Here is a 19,409-nt window from a genome sequence, read left to right as displayed (position 1 = left end):
CCAGATTACAGCTCCAGCGAGGGAGATAGCACGAGTGAGGATTCAGATAGCTCTACAGCTTCAGCATCCTCCTCCGCATCTTCAGAAAGCGGCCGCAACTGTTTCCCAATAGATGAAACGGATGCACTGGTAAAAATGGTTAGGGCGACAATGGGCTTGGCGGACACTCGTTCCAAAAAATCCGTACAAGATCTAATGTTTAGTGGCCTGGAACAAAAGAAGTACAGAGTATTCCCATTAAACGAAAAAATACAAACCCTAATAAAAAAGGAGTGGAAAAGACCAGACAAAAAAGTACTGTTGACACCCAAAAGGAAATACCCATTTGACGACCCAGCCTGCGCATCATGGGGAAAGGCGCCAAAATTAGACGTCGCCATTGCGAAAGCCTCCAAAAAATTCGCTCTGCCTTTTGAGGACATGGGAACCCTCAAGGATCCTATGGATAAAAAGGCCGATGTCTTTCTAAAGGGGTCCTGGGAGGCCGCCAGCGGGGGGCTAAAACCCGGTATAGCTGCTACTTGTACAGCGAGAGCTCTGATGGTCTGGCTAGATCATTTAGAGACTCAATTAAAAAATAAAACCCCGAGAGAGTCTATACTGGACTCAGTGTCAGCAATGAGAGGTGCCGCTGCGTATCTAGCAGATGCCTCAATAGACTCAGTTAGGCTGACGGCAAGATCAGCTTCTTTCTCAAATGCGGCTAGGAGAGCATTATGGCTGAAGTGCTGGCCGGGGGATCTGCAAACTAAAGCCAAGCTGTGTTCCATACCGTGTGAAGGGGAATATTTGTTCGGTCCCACCCTAGACGATGTCCTCGAAAAAGCGGTGGATAAAAAGAAAGCCTTTCCAGGATTCCCAAATCAGTCTTACAGGCGGCCCTTTCGAGGGAGAAGGTTCACACAAAGACGCCCCCCAAAAAACCAAAAGGAGGGGTGGGAAGACAGAAAATTCAAAAAAGGAGGGTTTATGTTTAACAAACCGGAGAATAAAAAACAGCCACAATGAGGGTGAGCCCCAGGTAGGAGGGAGACTGACTCACTTTCTTCAAACCTGGGAAAAAATTTCTGGAAGTGCCTGGACTCTAAACATCATAAAGACGGGCCTAAAACCAGCCTTTCACACAATGCCACACAGTCAGTTTGTGGTTACACCACAAAGAAAGTCGGAGATCGAGCAACTGAGTATCCAGAGGGAAGTTCTCAGTCTTCTGGAAAAGAAAGTCTTACAGGAAGTTCCACAACAGGAAGAGACGAGGGGATTTTATTCTCCACTTTTTCTTCGAACGAAGCCGGACGGGACTTTCAGGGTAATAATAAATTTGAAACTACTAAACAAATACCTGGTGATAGAGAAATTCAAAATGGAAACAATAAAATCATGTGTCAGATCCCTTATCCCGTCTTGTTTCATGACTGTAATAGACCTAAAAGACGCGTATTATCACGTGCCAATACATCCGGAGTTCCGAAAGTACCTCGGAGTGGCAGTGATGATACAAGGGAGATTAAAACATTACCAATACAGAGCTCTTCCGTTTGGTCTAGCCATTGCCCCAAGGGTATTTACAAAATTAATGGCGGAAGTAATGGCCCATATAAGGGAACAAAACATATTGATTGTGCCTTATCTGGACGGCCTACTAGTGATGGGCAGTTCCTCTCTTCATTGCAGCCAGCAACTAGACAGAGTGATGGTAGCCCTATCAAATCTAGGATGGTTTCTGAACCTGGAAAAGTCCAGGCTTATCCCGTCTCAAGTGCAGCTGTACTTAGGGATAGTAATAGACTCGACAAAGCAAGAGTGTCGTCTACCAGAAGAGAAAGTATCCAATATGATACATCTAGTGAATCAGTTAAGTGTTTCTCCTCTGATCACTCTAAGGAAAGCCATGTCCATACTGGGATCAATGACATCTTGTATCCCAGCGGTCCAGTGGGCTCAGAGCCACTCGAGAGATCTCCAGTGGGAAATACTAGAAGCAGTATCCCACGCAGGAGGAAATTTAGAGACGCAATTAAAAATATCCTCTCGGACAAAAACTTCCTTAAGCTGGTGGACAAATCCATCCAACCTCAGGAGAGGGGTTCCATGGGTATGGCCGGTCTCGATAATCCTGACCACAGATGCAAGTCCTTGGGGGTGGGGGGCCCACCTAAACAGGCAAATTGCCCAAGGTCCTTGGTCAGGGGAAGAAAAAGACCTTACTTCGAACATGAAAGAGCTTTTAGCAGTTCAGTACGCCATCAATCATTTTTTAACATCCCTCCGTTCCCACCACGTGAGAGTACTGACGGACAACAGGGTGGTAGTAGCATATTTAAATTATCAGGGAGGGACGAGGTCTCAATCCCTAATGAAAGTGACAAATTTCATCATGTCGCAAGCAGAAGCCAACTTGTCCTCCCTGACAGCCCTTCACATAAAAGAGTCAGAAAATCAAACTGCAGATTTTCTAAGCAGGACCCAATTAAAACAGGGGGAATGGGAGTTAAATACAAAAATATTCAAACGCATAGTGGATCTTTGGGGGGCCCCGGATAGAGATCTATTTGCAAACAATCAAAATCGGAAAACGGAGGCCTTCTGCTCGATAGATCCTCGGGGGAGTCCAGTGGCTATAGACGCGTTGTTAATTCCATGGAAATTCCATCTAGCTTATGTGTTTCCTCCGATAGCTCTAATTCCCTTAGTCTTGAAGAAAATCAGGGAAGACAGAGCCAAAGTGATATTGATAGCTCCGTTCTGGCCGAAAAGAGTATGGTTCCCATGGCTACGCCTAATGTCCATAGCGGATCCATGGGTACTCCCAGATATCCCAGACCTTCTGCATCAAGGGCCAGTGAATCACCCACAAATAAAAAGTTTGCACATGACGGCCTGGCTTTTGAAAGGGAACTGTTAACAAAAAAGGGATTTTCTTCAAATTTAATTTCTACCCTGCTGGCCAGTAGAAAACCTATAACTACCAGAGCCTATGGCAAAGTCTGGAAAAAGTTCCTCTCCACGTCAGGGGTTATCCTATCAAATCAGATGCCAATTCAGGAAATTTTAGAATTTCTTCAAAAAGGATTAGAGAAAGGCCTAGCAACAAACACTCTGAAAGTTCAGATTGCAGCATTGGGTGCCCTTTACAACCAGGATTTGGCGGGGAATCACTGGGTAAAAAGATTTATTAGAGCATCTACTAGGTCCAGACCAGTTATACATCTCACCGCTCCTCCCTGGGATCTGGAATTAGTCCTTTCAGCACTAACTAAGGCACCGTTCGAACCTTTATCTCAGGCTTCACTGAAAATAATATCTTGGAAAACCTGTTTATTGGTGGCCCTAACCTCAGCTCGCAGGATTAGTGATCTGCAGGCCTTATCAGCTTACCCACCTCTAACCCAAATATTAGATGACAGAGTAATCCTTAAAACTGACCCTTCTTACCTTCCCAAAGTGGCGTCGAAATTCCACAGATCTCAAGAGATAGCGTTACCATCTTTTTGCCCCAATCCAAAAAACAAAAAAGAGGAGGCTCTACACACACTAGACGTAAAGAGATGTCTAACACACTATCTGTCAGCCACAAGGGAGTGTAGGAAAGGGAGGGCTCTGTTTGTCTGCTTTCAGGGACCAAATAAGGGTCACAAGGCATCGAAAGCCACGTTGGCAAGGTGGGTAAGAGATGCCATCAAGATGTCATATACCTCTTCCGGAGAACAAGCTCCGGACACAATTAAGGCCCATTCAACCAGGTTGGTGGCAACCTCTTGGGCTGAACGTGGTGGAGCATCAATAGATCAAATATGTAGAGCAGCCACTTGGTCTTCCCCCTCTACATTCTTCAAGCACTATCAGCTTAATCTATCTTCTCCCTCAGACTTAACTTTTGGTAGGAGAGTTCTTGAGGCAGTAGTCCCACCCTAAAACTTTCATTCTTTGAAATTCTCTCGTTAGTGCCGTCATGGGCAGGGCTGCCACTAGAAATTTCGGGGCCCCATACTGGCAAAATTTTCGGGGCCCCCTTGAAACTCCGCCCAGGCTCCACCCCAGCCCCGCCTCCAGGCTCCACCCCACGAACTGTCCACAGTCCCACCACTCTCTCTTGGAAAATCTCCACTTCTCACCTATCACACATTGACAGTTCCCATCACCAGATCACACATATAGCCGGCAGCTTTTGTTTTGGCCAAAAGATTTTTTAAGCCGCCACCACAACAAGGTAGACACTTTTGGCCGGGCCCTACTCTACTGTAACCTACTAAATATTTGTTAAAATATGCAATACAATTTAGGTATATTTTTATTTATTTTTCAATTTTTTAAATGACCTATAATACTACATACAAGGAACAAATACCACAACACTATGACCAGATGACATATTACCACCACAGTGATCGAATAATATAAAATACAAGGAACAAATACCGCTACACCATGACCAGACCACATATTACCTCCACATCATGACCAGACCACATATTACCAACAATGACTGAATACTACAATACTGATCAGTAATACAAAAAAAAACCCACAATACTATCACCATCAGTGCCATTATGCACAGGAGATCTGTAATTAGTAAGCAGTGTCTGTGTACAGGTAATACAGTGATCACTGGTGACATTACACACAGGAGCTCTGTATATAATGTATAGATAATACAGTGATCACTGGTGACATTGTACACAGGACCTCTGTATATAGTATACAGTGTATAGTGTAAGTGTATAGGTAACACTGACTCACCAGTGACGTCTCTAGGTGAAGTCCTTCATCTTTCATCCAGCACAGACCGCCATCACTTTATCCAGCCAGGACTCGTCTCTGCAGGAAATAAAACAGTTATCTCGAGTTCCGCTTGTAGAACACATTACTTAATTTTCCCAACTTCTACATTACACCACATGAAGAAGGCAACATAGTATCACTCTACACAGTAACAGGACCGCCCCCCCCCCATTTAAAACAGTATACTCAAAAAATAAAATAAATACATCACTGCAATAATAATATCCCTTAATTAGCCCCTATGGTAATATTCGCCATCCTGGCCACCGTGTGTCTCATTTCAGGCTCCAGCCATATGTTCTCTCATCCTGCCCTCATGAGTATCCATTCTACCCCATATGATCTCCCCATCCTGCCCCATCTGTCTTCATCGTATCCATCCTGCCCCATCTGTTTCCAATCCTGCACCATCTCTGTCCAGCACTCTGCCCCATCTCTGTCCAGCACTCTGCCCCATCTCTGTCCAGCACTCTGCCCCATCTCTGTCCAGCACTCTGCCCCATCTCTGTCCAGCACTCTGCCCCATCTCTGTCCAGCACTCTGCCCCATCTCTGTCCAGCACTCTGCCCCATCTCTGTCCAGCACTCTGCCCCATCTCTGTCCAGCACTCTGCCCCATCTCTGTCCAGCACTCTGCCCCATCTCTGCCCCATCTCTGTCCAGCACTCTGCCCCATCTCTGTCCAGCACTCTGCCCCATCTCTGTCCAGCACTCTGCCCCATCTCTGTCCAGCACTCTGCCCCATCTCTGTCCAGCACTCTGCCCCGTGTCCAGCTTTCTGCCCCCCATGTGTCCAGCTTTCTGCCCCCCATGTGTCCAGCTTTCTGCCCCCCATGTGTCCAGCTTTCTGCCCCCCCCCGTGTCCAGCTTTCTGCCCCCCCCTGTGTCCAGCTTTCTGCCCCCCCCCGTGTCCAGCTTTCTGCCCCCCCCGTGTCCAGCTTTCTGCCCCCCCCCCCCCCCCCGTGTCCAGCTTTACTGCCCCCTCTGTGTCCAGCTTTACTGCCCCCTCTGTGTCCAGATTTACTGCCCCCTCTGTGTCCAGATTTACTGCCCCCTCTGTGTCCAGATTTACTGCCCCCTCTGTGTCCAGATTTACTGCCCCCTCTGTGTCCAGATTTACTGCCCCCTCTGTGTCCAGATTTACTGCCCCCTCTGTGTCCAGATTTACTGCCCCCTCTGTGTCCAGATTTACTGCCCCCTCTGTGTCCAGATTTACTGCCCCCTCTGTGTCCAGATTTACTGCCCCCTCTGTGTCCAGATTTACTGCCCCCTCTGTGTCCAGATTTACTGCCCCCTCTGTGTCCAGATTTACTGCCCCCTCTGTGTCCAGATTTACTGCCCCCTCTGTGTCCAGATTTACTGCCCCCTCTGTGTCCAGATTTACTGCCCCCTCTGTGTCCAGATTTACTGCCCCCTCTGTGTCCAGATTTACTGCCCCCTCTGTGTCCAGATTTACTGCCCCCTCTGTGTCCAGATTTACTGCCCCCTCTGTGTCCAGATTTACTGCCCCCTCTGTGTCCAGATTTACTGCCCCCTCTGTGTCCAGATTTACTGCCCCCTCTGTGTCCAGATTTACTGCCCCCTCTGTGTCCAGATTTACTGCCCCCTCTGTGTCCAGATTTACTGCCCCCTCTGTGTCCAGATTTACTGCCCCCTCTGTGTCCAGCTTTACTGCCCCCTCTGTGTCCAGCTTTACTGCCCCCTGTGTCCAGCTTTACTGCCCCCTGTGTCCAGCCTTCTGCCCCCCCTGTGTCCAGCTTTACTGCCCCCCTGTGTCTAGCCTTCTGCCCCCCGTGTCCAGCCTTCTGCCCCCCGTGTCCAGCTTTACTGCCCTTCTGTGTCCAGCGGCCTTCTGCCCCCCCCCCCCCCCCCCGTGTCCAGCTTTACTGCCCCCGTGTCCAGCGGCCTTCTGCCCCCTCTGTGTCCAGCTGCCTTCTGCCCCCTCTGTGTCCAGCTGCCTTCTGCCCCCCTGTGTCCAGCTTTACTGCCCCCCTGTGTCCAGCTGCCTTCTGCCCCCGTGTCCAGCTGCCTTCTGCCCCCTCTGTGTCCAGCTGCCTTCTGCCCCCGTGTCCAGCTGCCTTCTGCCCCCTCTGTGTTCAGCTGCCTTCTGCCCCCTCTGTGTCCAGCTGCCTTCTGCCCGCTCTGTGTCCAGCTGCCTTCTGCCCCCTCTGTGTCCAGCTGCCTTCTGCCCGCTCTGTGTCCAGCTGCCTTCTGCCCCCTCTGTGTCCAGCTGCCTTCTGCCCCCTCTGTGTCCAGCTGCCTTCTGCCCCCTCTGTGTCCAGCTGCCTTCTGCCCCCTCTGTGTCCAGCTGCCTTCTGCCCCCTCTGTGTCCAGCTGCCTTCTGCCCGCTCTGTGTCCAGCTGCCTTCTGCCCCCTCTGTGTCCAGCTGCCTTCTGCCCGCTCTGTGTCCAGCTGCCTTCTGCCCCCTCTGTGTCCAGCTGCCTTCTGCCCCCTCTGTGTCCAGCTGCCTTCTGCCCCCTCTGTGTCCAGCTGCCTTCTGCCCCCTCTGTGTCCAGCTGCCTTCTGCCCCCTCTGTGTCCAGCTGCCTTCTGCCCCCTCTGTGTCCAGCTGCCTTCTGCCCCCTCTGTGTCCAGCTGCCTTCTGCCCGCTCTGTGTCCAGCTGCCTTCTGCCCCCTCTGTGTCCAGCTGCCTTCTGCCCCCTCTGTGTCCAGCTGCCTTCTGCCCCCCTGTGTCCAGCTGCCTTCTGCCCCCTCTGTGTCCAGCTGCCTTCTGCCCCATCTGTGTCCAGCTGCCTTCTGCCCCCCTGTGTCCAGCTGCCTTCTGCCCCCTCTGTGTCCAGCTGCCTTCTGCCCCTCTGTGTCCAGCTGCCTTCTGCCCCCTCTGTGTCCAGCTGCCTTCTGCCCCCCTGTGTCCAGCTTTACTGCCCCCCTGTGTCCAGCTGCCTTCTGCCCCCTCTGTGTCCAGCTGCCTTCTGCCCCCTCTGTGTCCAGCTGCCTTCTGCCCCCTCTGTGTCCAACTGCCTTCTGCCCCCGTGTCCAGCTGCCTTCTGCCCCCGTGTCCAGCTGCCTTCTGCCCCCTCTGTGTCCAGCTGCCTTCTGCCCCCCTGTGTCCAGCTGCCTTCTGCCCCCCTGTGTCCAGCTGCCTTCTGCCCCCCTGTGTCCAGCTGCCTTCTGCCCCCTCTGTGTCCAGCTGCCTTCTGCCCCCCTGTGTCCAGCTTTACTGCCCCCCTGTGTCCAGCTGCCTTCTGCCCCCGTGTCCAGCTGCCTTCTGCCCCCGTGTCCAGCTGCCTTCTGCCCCCTCTGTGTCCAGCTGCCTTCTGCCCCCCTGTGTCCAGCTGCCTTCTGCCCCCTCTGTGTCCAGCTTTACTGCCCCCCTGTGTCCAGCTGCCTTCTGCCCCCTCTGTGTCCAGCTGCCTTCTGCCCCCCTGTGTCCAGCTGCCTTCTGCCCCCCTGTGTCCAGCTGCCTTCTGCCCCCTCTGTGTCCAGCTGCCTTCTGCCCCCCTGTGTCCAGCTGCCTTCTGCCCCCTCTGTGTCCAGCTGCCTTCTGCCCCCCTGTGTCCAGCTGCCTTCTGCCCCCTCTGTGTCCAGCTGCCTTCTGCCCCCTCTGTGTCCAGCTGCCTTCTGCCCCCTCTGTGTCCAGCTGCCTTCTGCCCCCTCTGTGTCCAGCTGCCTTCTGCCCCCCTGTGTCCAGCTGCCTTCTGCCCCCTGTGTCCAGCTGCCTTCTGCCCCCTCTGTGTCCAGCTGCCTTCTGCCCCCCTGTGTCCAGCTGCCTTCTGCCCCCTCTGTGTCCAGCTGCCTTCTGCCCCCCTGTGTCCAGCTTTACTGCCCCCCTGTGTCCAGCTGCCTTCTGCCCCCGTGTCCAGCTGCCTTCTGCCCCCTCTGTGTCCAGCTGCCTTCTGCCCCCCTGTGTCCAGCTGCCTTCTGCCCCCGTGTCCAGCTGCCTTCTGCCCCCTCTGTGTCCAGCTGCCTTCTGCCCCCTCTGTGTCCAGCTGCCTTCTGCCCCCTCTGTGTCCAGCTGCCTTCTGCCCCCTCTGTGTCCAGCTGCCTTCTGCCCCCTCTGTGTCCAGCGGCCTTCTGCCCCCTCTGTGTCCAGCTGCCTTCTGCCCCCTCTGTGTCCAGCCTTCTGCCCAAACCCCCCCCCCCCCCCCCCCCCCCCCGATCGCCGCTCTCCGCTCTTTTTTTTTTTTATCAGATAGATTTTTATTATCCGCAAAGAATAAACAATCGGAATAATTCTCATGGCAATGTTTCATTAAACATTTACAGATAACTTTTTCCCCCCGACCCAGAGCCCCCCCACCCCGCCCAACCCCAGAGACCTCAGCCAGAGCCACCCCACTTCCCATCATCATACAAACATTTGAATAAACATCCGTTATATTTCCATTGAATACTAGGTTCCCTAAATTCTCATTTATCATCCTAATTCAAGTCCATCCACGGTTGCCACAGCTTGTGGAAGATGTCCAGCTTATTCCTTTTGGTGTAGATACTTTTCTCCAAAGTAAGTATATGCTCCGCTTGCTTAAGAAAGTCTTTTCTTGTTGGAGGTTCCTCTCTAATCCAAAATTTGGCGATCAATTTCCTAGCAATGAATAACAATCGTGCAATAGCTATTTTAAACATGTTGTCCGTAACAATTTCCTCCACATATCCCAATATGCAAGTCAGTGGAACCCTAGGGACAGAACATCCATACACCAGTTCAATACGATTTAAAACAACTATCCAGAAGGAGGACAGTCTAGGGCACTGCCACATCATATGCAATATCCCCGCCTGGGATTGTGAGCACCGAGGGCATTCCGAGTTCTGCCTAAGCCCAGCCTTGAACAACCTGTCAGGGGTTCTATAGGCCCTATGGATTACGAATAACTGTGATAGCCTGCCTGGTTCACTCATTGATATCTTGGGCACATATTCTAGGACCGACTCCCATCTATCATTGTCAATTATTCCCAATTCAGCTTCCCATTTCCCTTTGGCTCGGATGGGATATTTTTCCAGGAAAGAAAAAAGTAGAAACCCATATATTTCTGAAATCGCCCCCTTCGTGCAGCTATTCTTAAGGATATAGTCGAGCATGAGATCAATCTGTACCACTATGGCTCCCCTTTTATTCTGTGCCTGATAAGCATGAGAGATACGATTATACTGGAACAATTCAGACCGTGGCAACTGAAATTCTTCCTGCAACTCCTCAAATGTTTTAAGTCTGCCCTGACTTATCAGCTGCCCCAGCCGTTTAATACCTGCTGCAGACCAAAAGTGAAAACCCTCCCTCTGCCTAAATTCCGGTAGATAAATGTTGTCCCAAATAGGCGAGAATCTGGTGAACCCACTCACTTCCCTAATGAGTTTGACTTTTTCCCATACTCTGTGAATTAATTTGATAGTGCACCCCTGTGAACCCATTTGTTTGAATTGTCCTCCCTCCAAACTGTCACTCAAAACGTCTGCCTGTAGTAAGAACCTCAAGCTATTAGGTATTTGCACACTCCCTGCCTCCTCCCCCCATCCTTTGAGATGTTGACACTGTGCTGCTAAGAAGTATAGCCATGGATTAGGAAGTGCAAGACCCCCCTCTGTTTTGGCCCTCTGAAGTATCTCCTGTTTAAACCTAGGACTCTTTCCTCCCCATATTAATTCCCCAAACAAAGACCTAATCTTACGGAATCTGCATTGTGTAATCCAAATGGGAGAGTTATGTAGCACGTACAACAACTGTGGCATTACAATCATCTTTAAGAGGTTCACCCTACCAACCACCGATAAATGTAATTTGTTCCATGCCGCAATCTTGGTACGAATTTTCTGCATTAATGGACTTAAATTCAGTTCCTCAAAGGTAGTTAGAGGAAGAGCAATCTGAATACCCAAATATTTGAATTTTTGAACAATCTTTAATTTTGTGGTTATCGCCCTCTCTCCACTGCCAATACTGTCCCCCTCAATCAACAACATACAAGACTTATCCCAGTTTATTGTGAGACCCGAAAACCGACCAAACTCCTCAATCAAAGCAACCGCATTGCACAGGGACCTTTCAGAATCCTCCAGGAACAACAAAATATCGTCAGCATATAATGCAATTTTGTCTTCCCTCCTACCATAGATGAAACCTCTAACCTCCTGAGCACCTCTTATTTTAGCCGCTAACGGCTCTACGGCCAGAGCGAAGAGCAACGGGGACAGCGGACACCCCTGTCTGGTACCCCTAAACAGCGGGAAACTCTCTGACAAATTATTATTAACTCTAATTTTTGCCGTTGGGAACGAGTACAGCAACTTAACCCAGGAGATGAATTTTGGACCAAACCCCAGGCGATCCAGTACCGACCACAAGTAACTCCACTCCACACAATCAAAGGCCTTGTGGGCATCTAAAGACACCACAACTCTTTTTCCGGCATTGTCTGCAGGAATTTGCATATCTAAAAATAGCCTTCTCAAGTTAATTGCCGTGGATTTATTGGGCATAAAGCCAGACTGGTCTGGGTGAATCAATTTATCGATCACTTGGGACAGCCTGTTCGCCAGGGCCTTCGCCAAAATCTTTATGTCAGCCGTTAGAAGTGAAATTGGTCTATACGACTCCGGCTGTTGAGGATCTTTATCAGCTTTAGGAATAACCACCACAATGGCCTCTCTCATTGATGGAGGCAGCACTCCCCTCTCCAACGACTCAGAGAACACTCGCTCCAATTTGGACATTAACTCTGCATTAAGAATTTTATAAACCTCTACTGGGATACCGTCCGTCCCCGGAGCCTTGCCCCCCGCCATATCCGCCAAAGCCGCCTTCAATTCTTCCTCCCCAAGCGGTCTATCCATCCACTCCCTTTCCTCTCTACCTAGTCTGGGTAAGTCAACCTCTTTCAGATATCTATTCATTTCCTCAGGACTTTTATCCACCCTAGAAGAATATAATTTACTATAAAATCTCCGAAAAACGTCTAAAATTTCCTCCCCTTGAGTAACCGTTTTACCTTCCTCTGTTCTTATGGAGTATACATGTGAAGAATCCCGCTGCGCAGAAACCACCACCGAGAGCAAATGTCCCACCTTCTCTCCCTCAGAATAAAATGTTTCCTTTTGAAAGGCTCTCAACCTATTTGCCCTACGCATATGGAGTTCATCGACCGCTACCTGAGCCGCCCTCATACGAAGTTGCGCTTCTCTTGAATTCTGAGAGGCCAGTGTCTCTTCCGCCACCCTCAGTTCCTCCATCACTGCATTGTCTTGAATTTGCCGCTCTCCGCTCTTAATAGAAAAAAAAAAAAGTTCTACTTATCTGCCGCGCTCCTCTCTCCACGCAGCTGCACTGTGCACTCGCCGGCGACTGACAATGATGTCAGACGCCGGCGACCTGCACGCTGCGGCTGGCGGCTGTTAACTATTGACGTGCGGGCGCGGGCCCGCATGTCAATAGCGTACAGCTGCAGCGCCGGCCGCCGCTAAGGGCCCGGTTCAGCCTGCGGCTGCCGGTAGGGGCCCGGTGAGCAGGTAAGAGGGGGCCCGATGCGGGCCCCCTCTGCTCACCGGGCCCCTTACGCCAGTCACGGCTGTAATGCCCTGATGGCGGCCCTGGTCATGGGGTAAGAGAATATCGTAGTTACTTACCGATAACGGTATTTCTCTGATCCCATGACGGCACCTGTATATTCCCTCCCTTCACGTATGGGTGTCCACACTACTAATAATTTAAGTCACGAGGTGTGCAAAAAAAAAAAATATATATATATATAATAATATATATATATATATATATATTGTAGCGTGGCTAAAGGATGTCTAATCGATGGGAGATATGTGTCTTATAGATAGCTTGTTGCTGTGATGTAACCATGGCTACCTATATGTGTTTCAGGACCTGTGGTGATGTCACAACCACATGTCTGGTCATGTGATGGGTTCTGGGTGTGGTTAGACATATAAAAGAAAGCCTAATGCTTAACACAGGTAGGTATGTGTGGAGGTGAAACCCTCCTGAGTGTGTTACGGCTTCAGGACTGAGCCGGATGAACTGGACACTTGTTTTTCTTTACCTGAACCAAAGGCTATTTGTTTTCTGTTGTTTGCCACATGGTTTATGAAGCAATAAACCCAGTGAACTTTAAAGGAACACGTCTCCTGAGTGTCAGCCGTCGCAGCTGAGTGAGTGAAATCCCTACAATTGGTGGTAGACGTGCGAGCAGCGTTCCCAGCGGAGACGTGAGTTTATTTTGAATGTCCTGGGTCAAGGCTGTTGCAAGCCAGCAAGCATTGCCGGAGAAAATGGAGGACCTGCTGAAACTATTGGTCCAGATGCAGTCACAGCAGGAGAAAAGGCAGCAAGAGACCAACAGGCTGTTGATGCAGCAGATACAACAGAGCCAGCAGGAGCAACGGCAGCAGATGCAACAAAGCCAGCAGGAGCAACGGCAGCAGTTACAACAGAGCCAGCAGCAGATGCAGCAGAGCCAGCAGGAGCAACGGCAGCAGATGCAGCAGAGCCAGCAGGAGCATCAGCAGCAGATGCAGCTTCTGGCAACCGCCATCCAGGGCAAGGCGAGCGCCCCAACCCCAGGTTTGGCTGATGACACCCACGTCCGGAAAACGGTAAGACGCGCATTGCAGAAAATGACTCCCGGGGATGATGTTGAGGCCTTCCTGACGGTGTTTGAGAGGGTCGCTGAGAGGGAAAAACTTCCGCCAGAGCAGTGGGCAGAGGTACTTGCGCCATACCTGACGGGAGAACCCCAGAAGGCGTACTATGATTTGACCTTGCAGGATGCCAAAGAGTATCACAAATTGAAAGCCGAGATTCTCGCACGTTTGGGGGTGACACTGACTGTCAGAGCACAGCGAGTTCACTCCTGGTGCTATCACCGGGACAAACCACCTCGTTCCCAAATGTTTGATCTGTTGCACCTGGTCCAGAAATGGCTGCAGCCAGAGTCCTCTGCGCCTGCACAGATGGTAGAACGGGTGATGATGGATCGGTTTGTCCATTCCCTCCCGAGGCCTATACAGTCTTGGGTTGCCCAGGGTGATCCCCAGAATGCCGACGAGCTGATCGGACTGGTTGAGAGGTACCAAGGGTTGGAAGGCTCCTTCGGGAGGCAGCCCATGCCGTACTGGGGATCCCAGAAGGCAGCTGAGTCCCAAAAAGGGGTGGTGCGTCCAAGGTCACAAAGGGCGGGGGAGGTGGTGCCCAAGGTCCCCACGGGTGATATTATTTGTTGGAGGTGCCACAAGCCAGGACATATAGCTGCCCGTTGTTCCCAAACCACTGAGCAGATGGACTGCAGCATGGGACGCCGTTGTTCATACTATGCGTATCCAGCTTGCAGTGTGAACTCTCCGCCCAACGAGGGACCTCAAGCATGTCCCGTGAAGGTGAACGGTCAAGCAGTAACGGCACTGTTAGACTCGGGGAGCCTAGTGACCCTGGTGAGGGCCACTTTTCCTCTCCACCTGCTCCCGGGAAAGAAGGTCGGAGTGCGGTGCATACATGGTGATGCAAAGGACTACCCTGTGGCCAGTGTGAACATTGAAACGACATGTGGCACGGAGTCCCACATAGTCGGCGTCGTTCAGGACTTGTTGCACCCTATAATTATTGGCCGGGATTTCTGTTTGTTTTGGGATTTGTGGGGGAAAGGTTCTGAGCTCCCTAGCAAGAGTAGGGAACCAGTGAACCCGGGAAGGGTGGTGCCACACCCAGAGTCAGACAGATTTCCTTTTTGTGTCCTGGCTGGAGATGAGGAGGAAGTGTCCCCTGCATCTGACATTCTGGAGTTAGAGGTATCCGGTGAAAATTTTGGGACTGCCCAACATAGGGACCCCACTCTGAGGGAAGCCTTTAATAATGTCACAGTTATTGACGGGGTGGTACAGGAGCCGGGGGCAGACACAAGATTTCCCCATTTTCTAATGAGCAGGAAGTTGTTGTACCGGGTCACGAAAATAAGGGAGGAGTTGGTAGAGCAGTTGGTAGTGCCGGGTCCATATAGACGGAAGGTGTTGGACATGGCCCATTCACACATCTTGGGTGGACACCTAGGGGTGGAAAAAACGCAGGAACGGGTTGTGCAGAGGTTCTATTGGCCTGGGTGCCACCGGGAAATAGTGAACTATTGCAGGTCCTGCCCTACATGTCAGCTAACTGCTCCCACTCCTCATTTCCGGAACCCCCTTGTGCCACTGCCCATTATTGAGGTGCCATTCGAGAGAATTGCCATGGACTTGGTCGGTCCCTTAGTTAAATCAGCCCGGGGCCATCAGTATATATTAGTCATCCTGGACTATGCCACACGCTATCCTGAGGCAATTCCCTTGAGAAATTCTTCTTCAAAGAGTATAGCTCGCGAGTTGGTCCATGTCTTTTCCCGGACAGGTCTGCCGAAGGAGATCCTGACTGACCAGGGGACACCTTTCATGAGCAAGGTGATGAGGGAACTATGCAAAGCCCTGAAAATCTCCCAGTTGAGGACCTCGGTGTACCATCCCCAGTCAGATGGCCTTGTTGAGAGATTTAACAAGACACTGAAGAGCATGCTGAGAAAAGCTATAGAGAAAGACGGTAGAGACTGGGATTGTCTCTTACCCTATTTGATGTTTTCCATTCGTGAAGTTCCACAGGCCTCCACAGGTTTCTCACCGTTTGAGCTTCTGTATGGCCGACATCCACGAGGACTCCTGGATATAGCCAAGGAAACCTGGGAAGCCGAAGTCACGCCCCACAGAAGCGTCATTGAGCATGTGGCCCTGATGCAGCAGAGGATTGCAAAGGTGATGCCTATCGTGAAAGAACACCTTCTCCAAGCACAAGAAGCTCAGGCCAGGGTCTACAACCGGTCTGCAAGAGTGAGGCAATTCAATCCGGGAGACCGAGTTCTTGTGTTAGTTCCGACAGTGGAAAGCAAGTTCTTGGCCAAATGGCAAGGGCCATATGAGGTTGTCGAGAAACTTGGTGAAGTAAACTATAAAATTCACCAACCAGGAAGACGGAAACCATTCCAAGTATACCATGTCAACCTTATCAAGCCGTGGCAAGATAGAGAGCCGACAGTAACTCCATCGTTGTTAAGCAACCCAGAAGATGAGGTTGGAGCGGTTACTATAGCGGAGACGCTATCGGAGTCCCAGAAACAGCAATGCCGGGAGTTACTCCAGAAAAACAGGGACCTGTTTTCCGAGTTGCCTGGGTACACGAAGGTCATAGAGCATGAGGTCCTGACAGAGCCCCATGTGCGCGTGAACGTGAAGCCCTATAGAATTCCTGAGGCCCGTCGAGAAATAGTCTCCAAGGAAGTGGAGCGTATGTTGAAGCTTGGAGTCATTGAGGAATCCAAGAGCGGTTGGTCGAGCCCAATTGTCCTGGTCCCAAAACCTGATGGGGAGTGGAGATTTTGCAACGACTATAGGAAGTTGAATGAGGTCTCCAAGTTCGACGCATATCCCATGCCCCGAGTTGATGAGCTCATCGAAAGGCTTGGGCCCGCCAGGTACATAACCACCTTGGATTTGATGAAGGGGTATTGGCAGATCCCCATGGCACAGGAAGCCAAGGAGAAGACGGCGTTTTCTACACCAGATGGATGCTTCCAGTATGTCCGGATGCCATTTGGCCTACAGGGAGCTCCGGCCACCTTCCAAAGGGCTATGGATAGAGTCCTTGCACCCCACAAGGCATACGCTGCTGCGTACCTAGATGATATCGTCATCTTTAGCCTGGACTGGGAGAGTCATCTGGAGAAAGTACAAGCGGTGTTTGATGCTATAAGAGAGGCCGGATTTACAATAAACCCGAAGAAGTGTGCATTGGGTAAAGAAGAAGCTAAGTACCTTGGATACATAGTGGGTCATGGAGAAATAAAACCCCAAATCAGTAAAGTGGAGGCAATTCAAACATGGCCAAAACCAGTTTCCAAGAAGCAAGTTAAAGCCTTCCTGGGAATCATGGGATATTACAGGAGGTTCATCCCAAACTTCGCCACAATGGCGGCGCCTCTGACTGACCTGCTAAAAGGGACAAAATCAGTAATGGTTAAGTGGTCCGAAGAAACAGATTCAGCCTTCCAAGAAATGAAAGAGGCTTTATGTAAGCAACCCGTTCTGATGGCCCCAAACTTCAAGAAAGAGTTTATTCTTCAGACAGATGCCTCAGATGTTGGGGTGGGAGCAGTCCTTTCCCAAGAACTACATGGAGAGGAGCATCCTGTTCTCTATCTGAGTAGGAAGCTGTCCTCGTCTGAAAAGAACTACTCAGTCGTTGAAAAGGAGTGCTTGGCCATAAAATGGGCAGTCGACACATTACGGTACTATTTGCTGGGACGTAAATTTAGACTGATATCCGACCATGCCCCACTTAGGTGGATGAGGGAAACGAAGGGTAGAAATGCTAGGGTCACCCGTTGGTTCTTAGCCCTGCAGGACTTCTGTTTCCATGTGGAACATAGGGCCGGAAAGCTGCACGGTAATGCTGATGCCCTGTCAAGAATCCCTTGTCTAGTGGGAGAAAGTGCCAAGCCCCACGGCTTTAGGCAGAGGGGGGAGGTATGTAGCGTGGCTAAAGGATGTCTAATCGATGGGAGATATGTGTCTTATAGATGGCTTGTTGCTGTGATGTAACCATGGCTACCTATATGTGTTTCAGGACCTGTGGTGATGTCACAACCACATGTCTGGTCATGTGATGGGTTCTGGGTGTGGTTAGACATATAAAAGAAAGCCTAATGCTTAACACAGGTAGGTATGTGTGGAGGTGAAACCCTCCTGAGTGTGTTACGGCTTCAGGACTGAGCCGGATGAACTGGACACTTGTTTTTCTTTATACCAATAGAGAACTATGAAGACGCTGGATCAAGAATAAAACCACAATTTTATTAGAAAATATCAAAAATACATATACATAATATAAATAGTGTAACACACTAGTAAGACTAGAATAGACATATACAGGGTCAGAACAGAAGCTCCAACCAGGTACAACCCCCTAATATATAACACATAACAGGTCCAAATAATGCCGTAATTAACTAGCAGATCCCTCAATAGTCCTGGTACAGCAGAAGTCCCACATGACTAGAAACCCTATACCCCATAACCATATAGCAGTGCCAATATACATAAAGTAGTAACCAGAGACTGGGAACAGAGCTAGCAGCCAGAAATAATCGGTATCTATGCCGTGTGGACTAACGGCGTAGGCACAACAATCACCAGAAGGTAAGAAAACATAAGCAGCTAGAGATGGTAACTACCTGTGGTCATGCTGAAACCAGGGAGGGAGGGGTCGTACCGTACCTTGAGGTGCGCCCAGCCGGTACGACCCCTCCCTCCCTGGTTTCAGCATGACCACAGGTAGTTACCATCTCTAGCTGCTTATGTTTTCTTACCTTCTGGTGATTGTTGTGCCTACGCCGTTAGTCCACACGGCATAGATACCGATTATTTCTGGCTGCTAGCTCTGTTCCCAGTCTCTGGTTACTACTTTATGTATATTGGCACTGCTATATGGTTATGGGGTATAGGGTTTCTAGTCATGTGGGACTTCTGCTGTACCAGGACTATTGAGGGATCTGCTAGTTAATTACGGCATTTTTTGGACCTGTTATGTGTTATATATTAGGGGGTTGTACCTGGTTGGAGCTTCTGTTCTGACCCTGTATATGTCTATTCTAGTCTTACTAGTGTGTTACACTATTTATATTATGTATATGTATTTTTGATATTTTCTAATAAAATTGTGGTTTTATTCTTGATCCAGCGTCTTCATAGTTCTCTATTGGTATATAGTGTTGGTTTATGAAGGGATCCTTGTACTGGATATGAGGGTGTGTTGCTCTTTACTTGTTTTTCTTTACCTGAACCAAAGGCTATTTGTTTTCTGTTGTTTGCCACATGGTTTATGAAGCAATAAACCCAGTGAACTTTAAAGGAACACGTCTCCTGAGTGTCAGCCGTCGCAGCTGAGTGAGTGAAATCCTTACAATATATATATATATATATATATATATATATATATATATATATATATGAGCTTATATAAGTTATATAGTTATGATTTGTTGTGTAAAAATAACCAATTAAGTTACAGCAGAAATTCCCTGCAAGGCTCTGTAAACCAACTGAGGTGGAGGAGAGGTCCCGCCTTTTTAACCTGTGGGTTTCCTGTCCCTGAGGGCGGATCCCTCTCTCTCGTTAGTGCCGTCATGGGATCAGAGAAATACCGTTATCGGTAAGTAACTACGATATTGTAGCCAATATTTAGTCAGTTTTGACCAATGGGAGTCCTGGTCCAGAGACCCTCCATGATCGCCAAAAGGAAATAGCTGCTTATTCTCGGAACAGAGCAGGGCGTCTGCCTGTAAACTCTCCCTATTAAGCCCTTACACCACGTTGAGGATAAACTGAGCACGTCTGCCTTTCACGGGGAAAGGGTTCTCAGGACCCCCAGATGTCCGCTATCAAAACTTCTATACATTAAATACAGCATCTTAAAGGGGTTGTCTGGTCTTGTGGCGAAAGTCTGCAATAACTCTGTGAATGCAGACATAGGGATTTCCACAGCGTGTGCACTGAACGCTGTCAGGATTCTCCAGTGGCACTGCCGAAACCGTCACGTGGCGCATGTCTGTGATCTGCATGCTTCCATCCACATCCTGACTAGATGGGC

At 49.8% G+C, this 19,409-nt stretch overlaps 1 protein-coding gene across 1 annotated transcript in view; it reads left to right on the top strand.

Annotated features, from left to right (window-relative positions):
* The window catches only part of ADSL (adenylosuccinate lyase), a 72,504-nt gene that overhangs the window by 26,714 nt on the left and 26,381 nt on the right, over positions 1 to 19,409 (top strand). The window lies entirely within an intron of this gene.

Source organism: Ranitomeya imitator, chromosome 8 (genome assembly GCF_032444005.1).
Source record: "Ranitomeya imitator isolate aRanImi1 chromosome 8, aRanImi1.pri, whole genome shotgun sequence".
NCBI lineage: Eukaryota > Metazoa > Chordata > Amphibia > Anura > Dendrobatidae > Ranitomeya > Ranitomeya imitator.
This window is presented reverse-complemented; position numbering and strand designations above follow the sequence as displayed.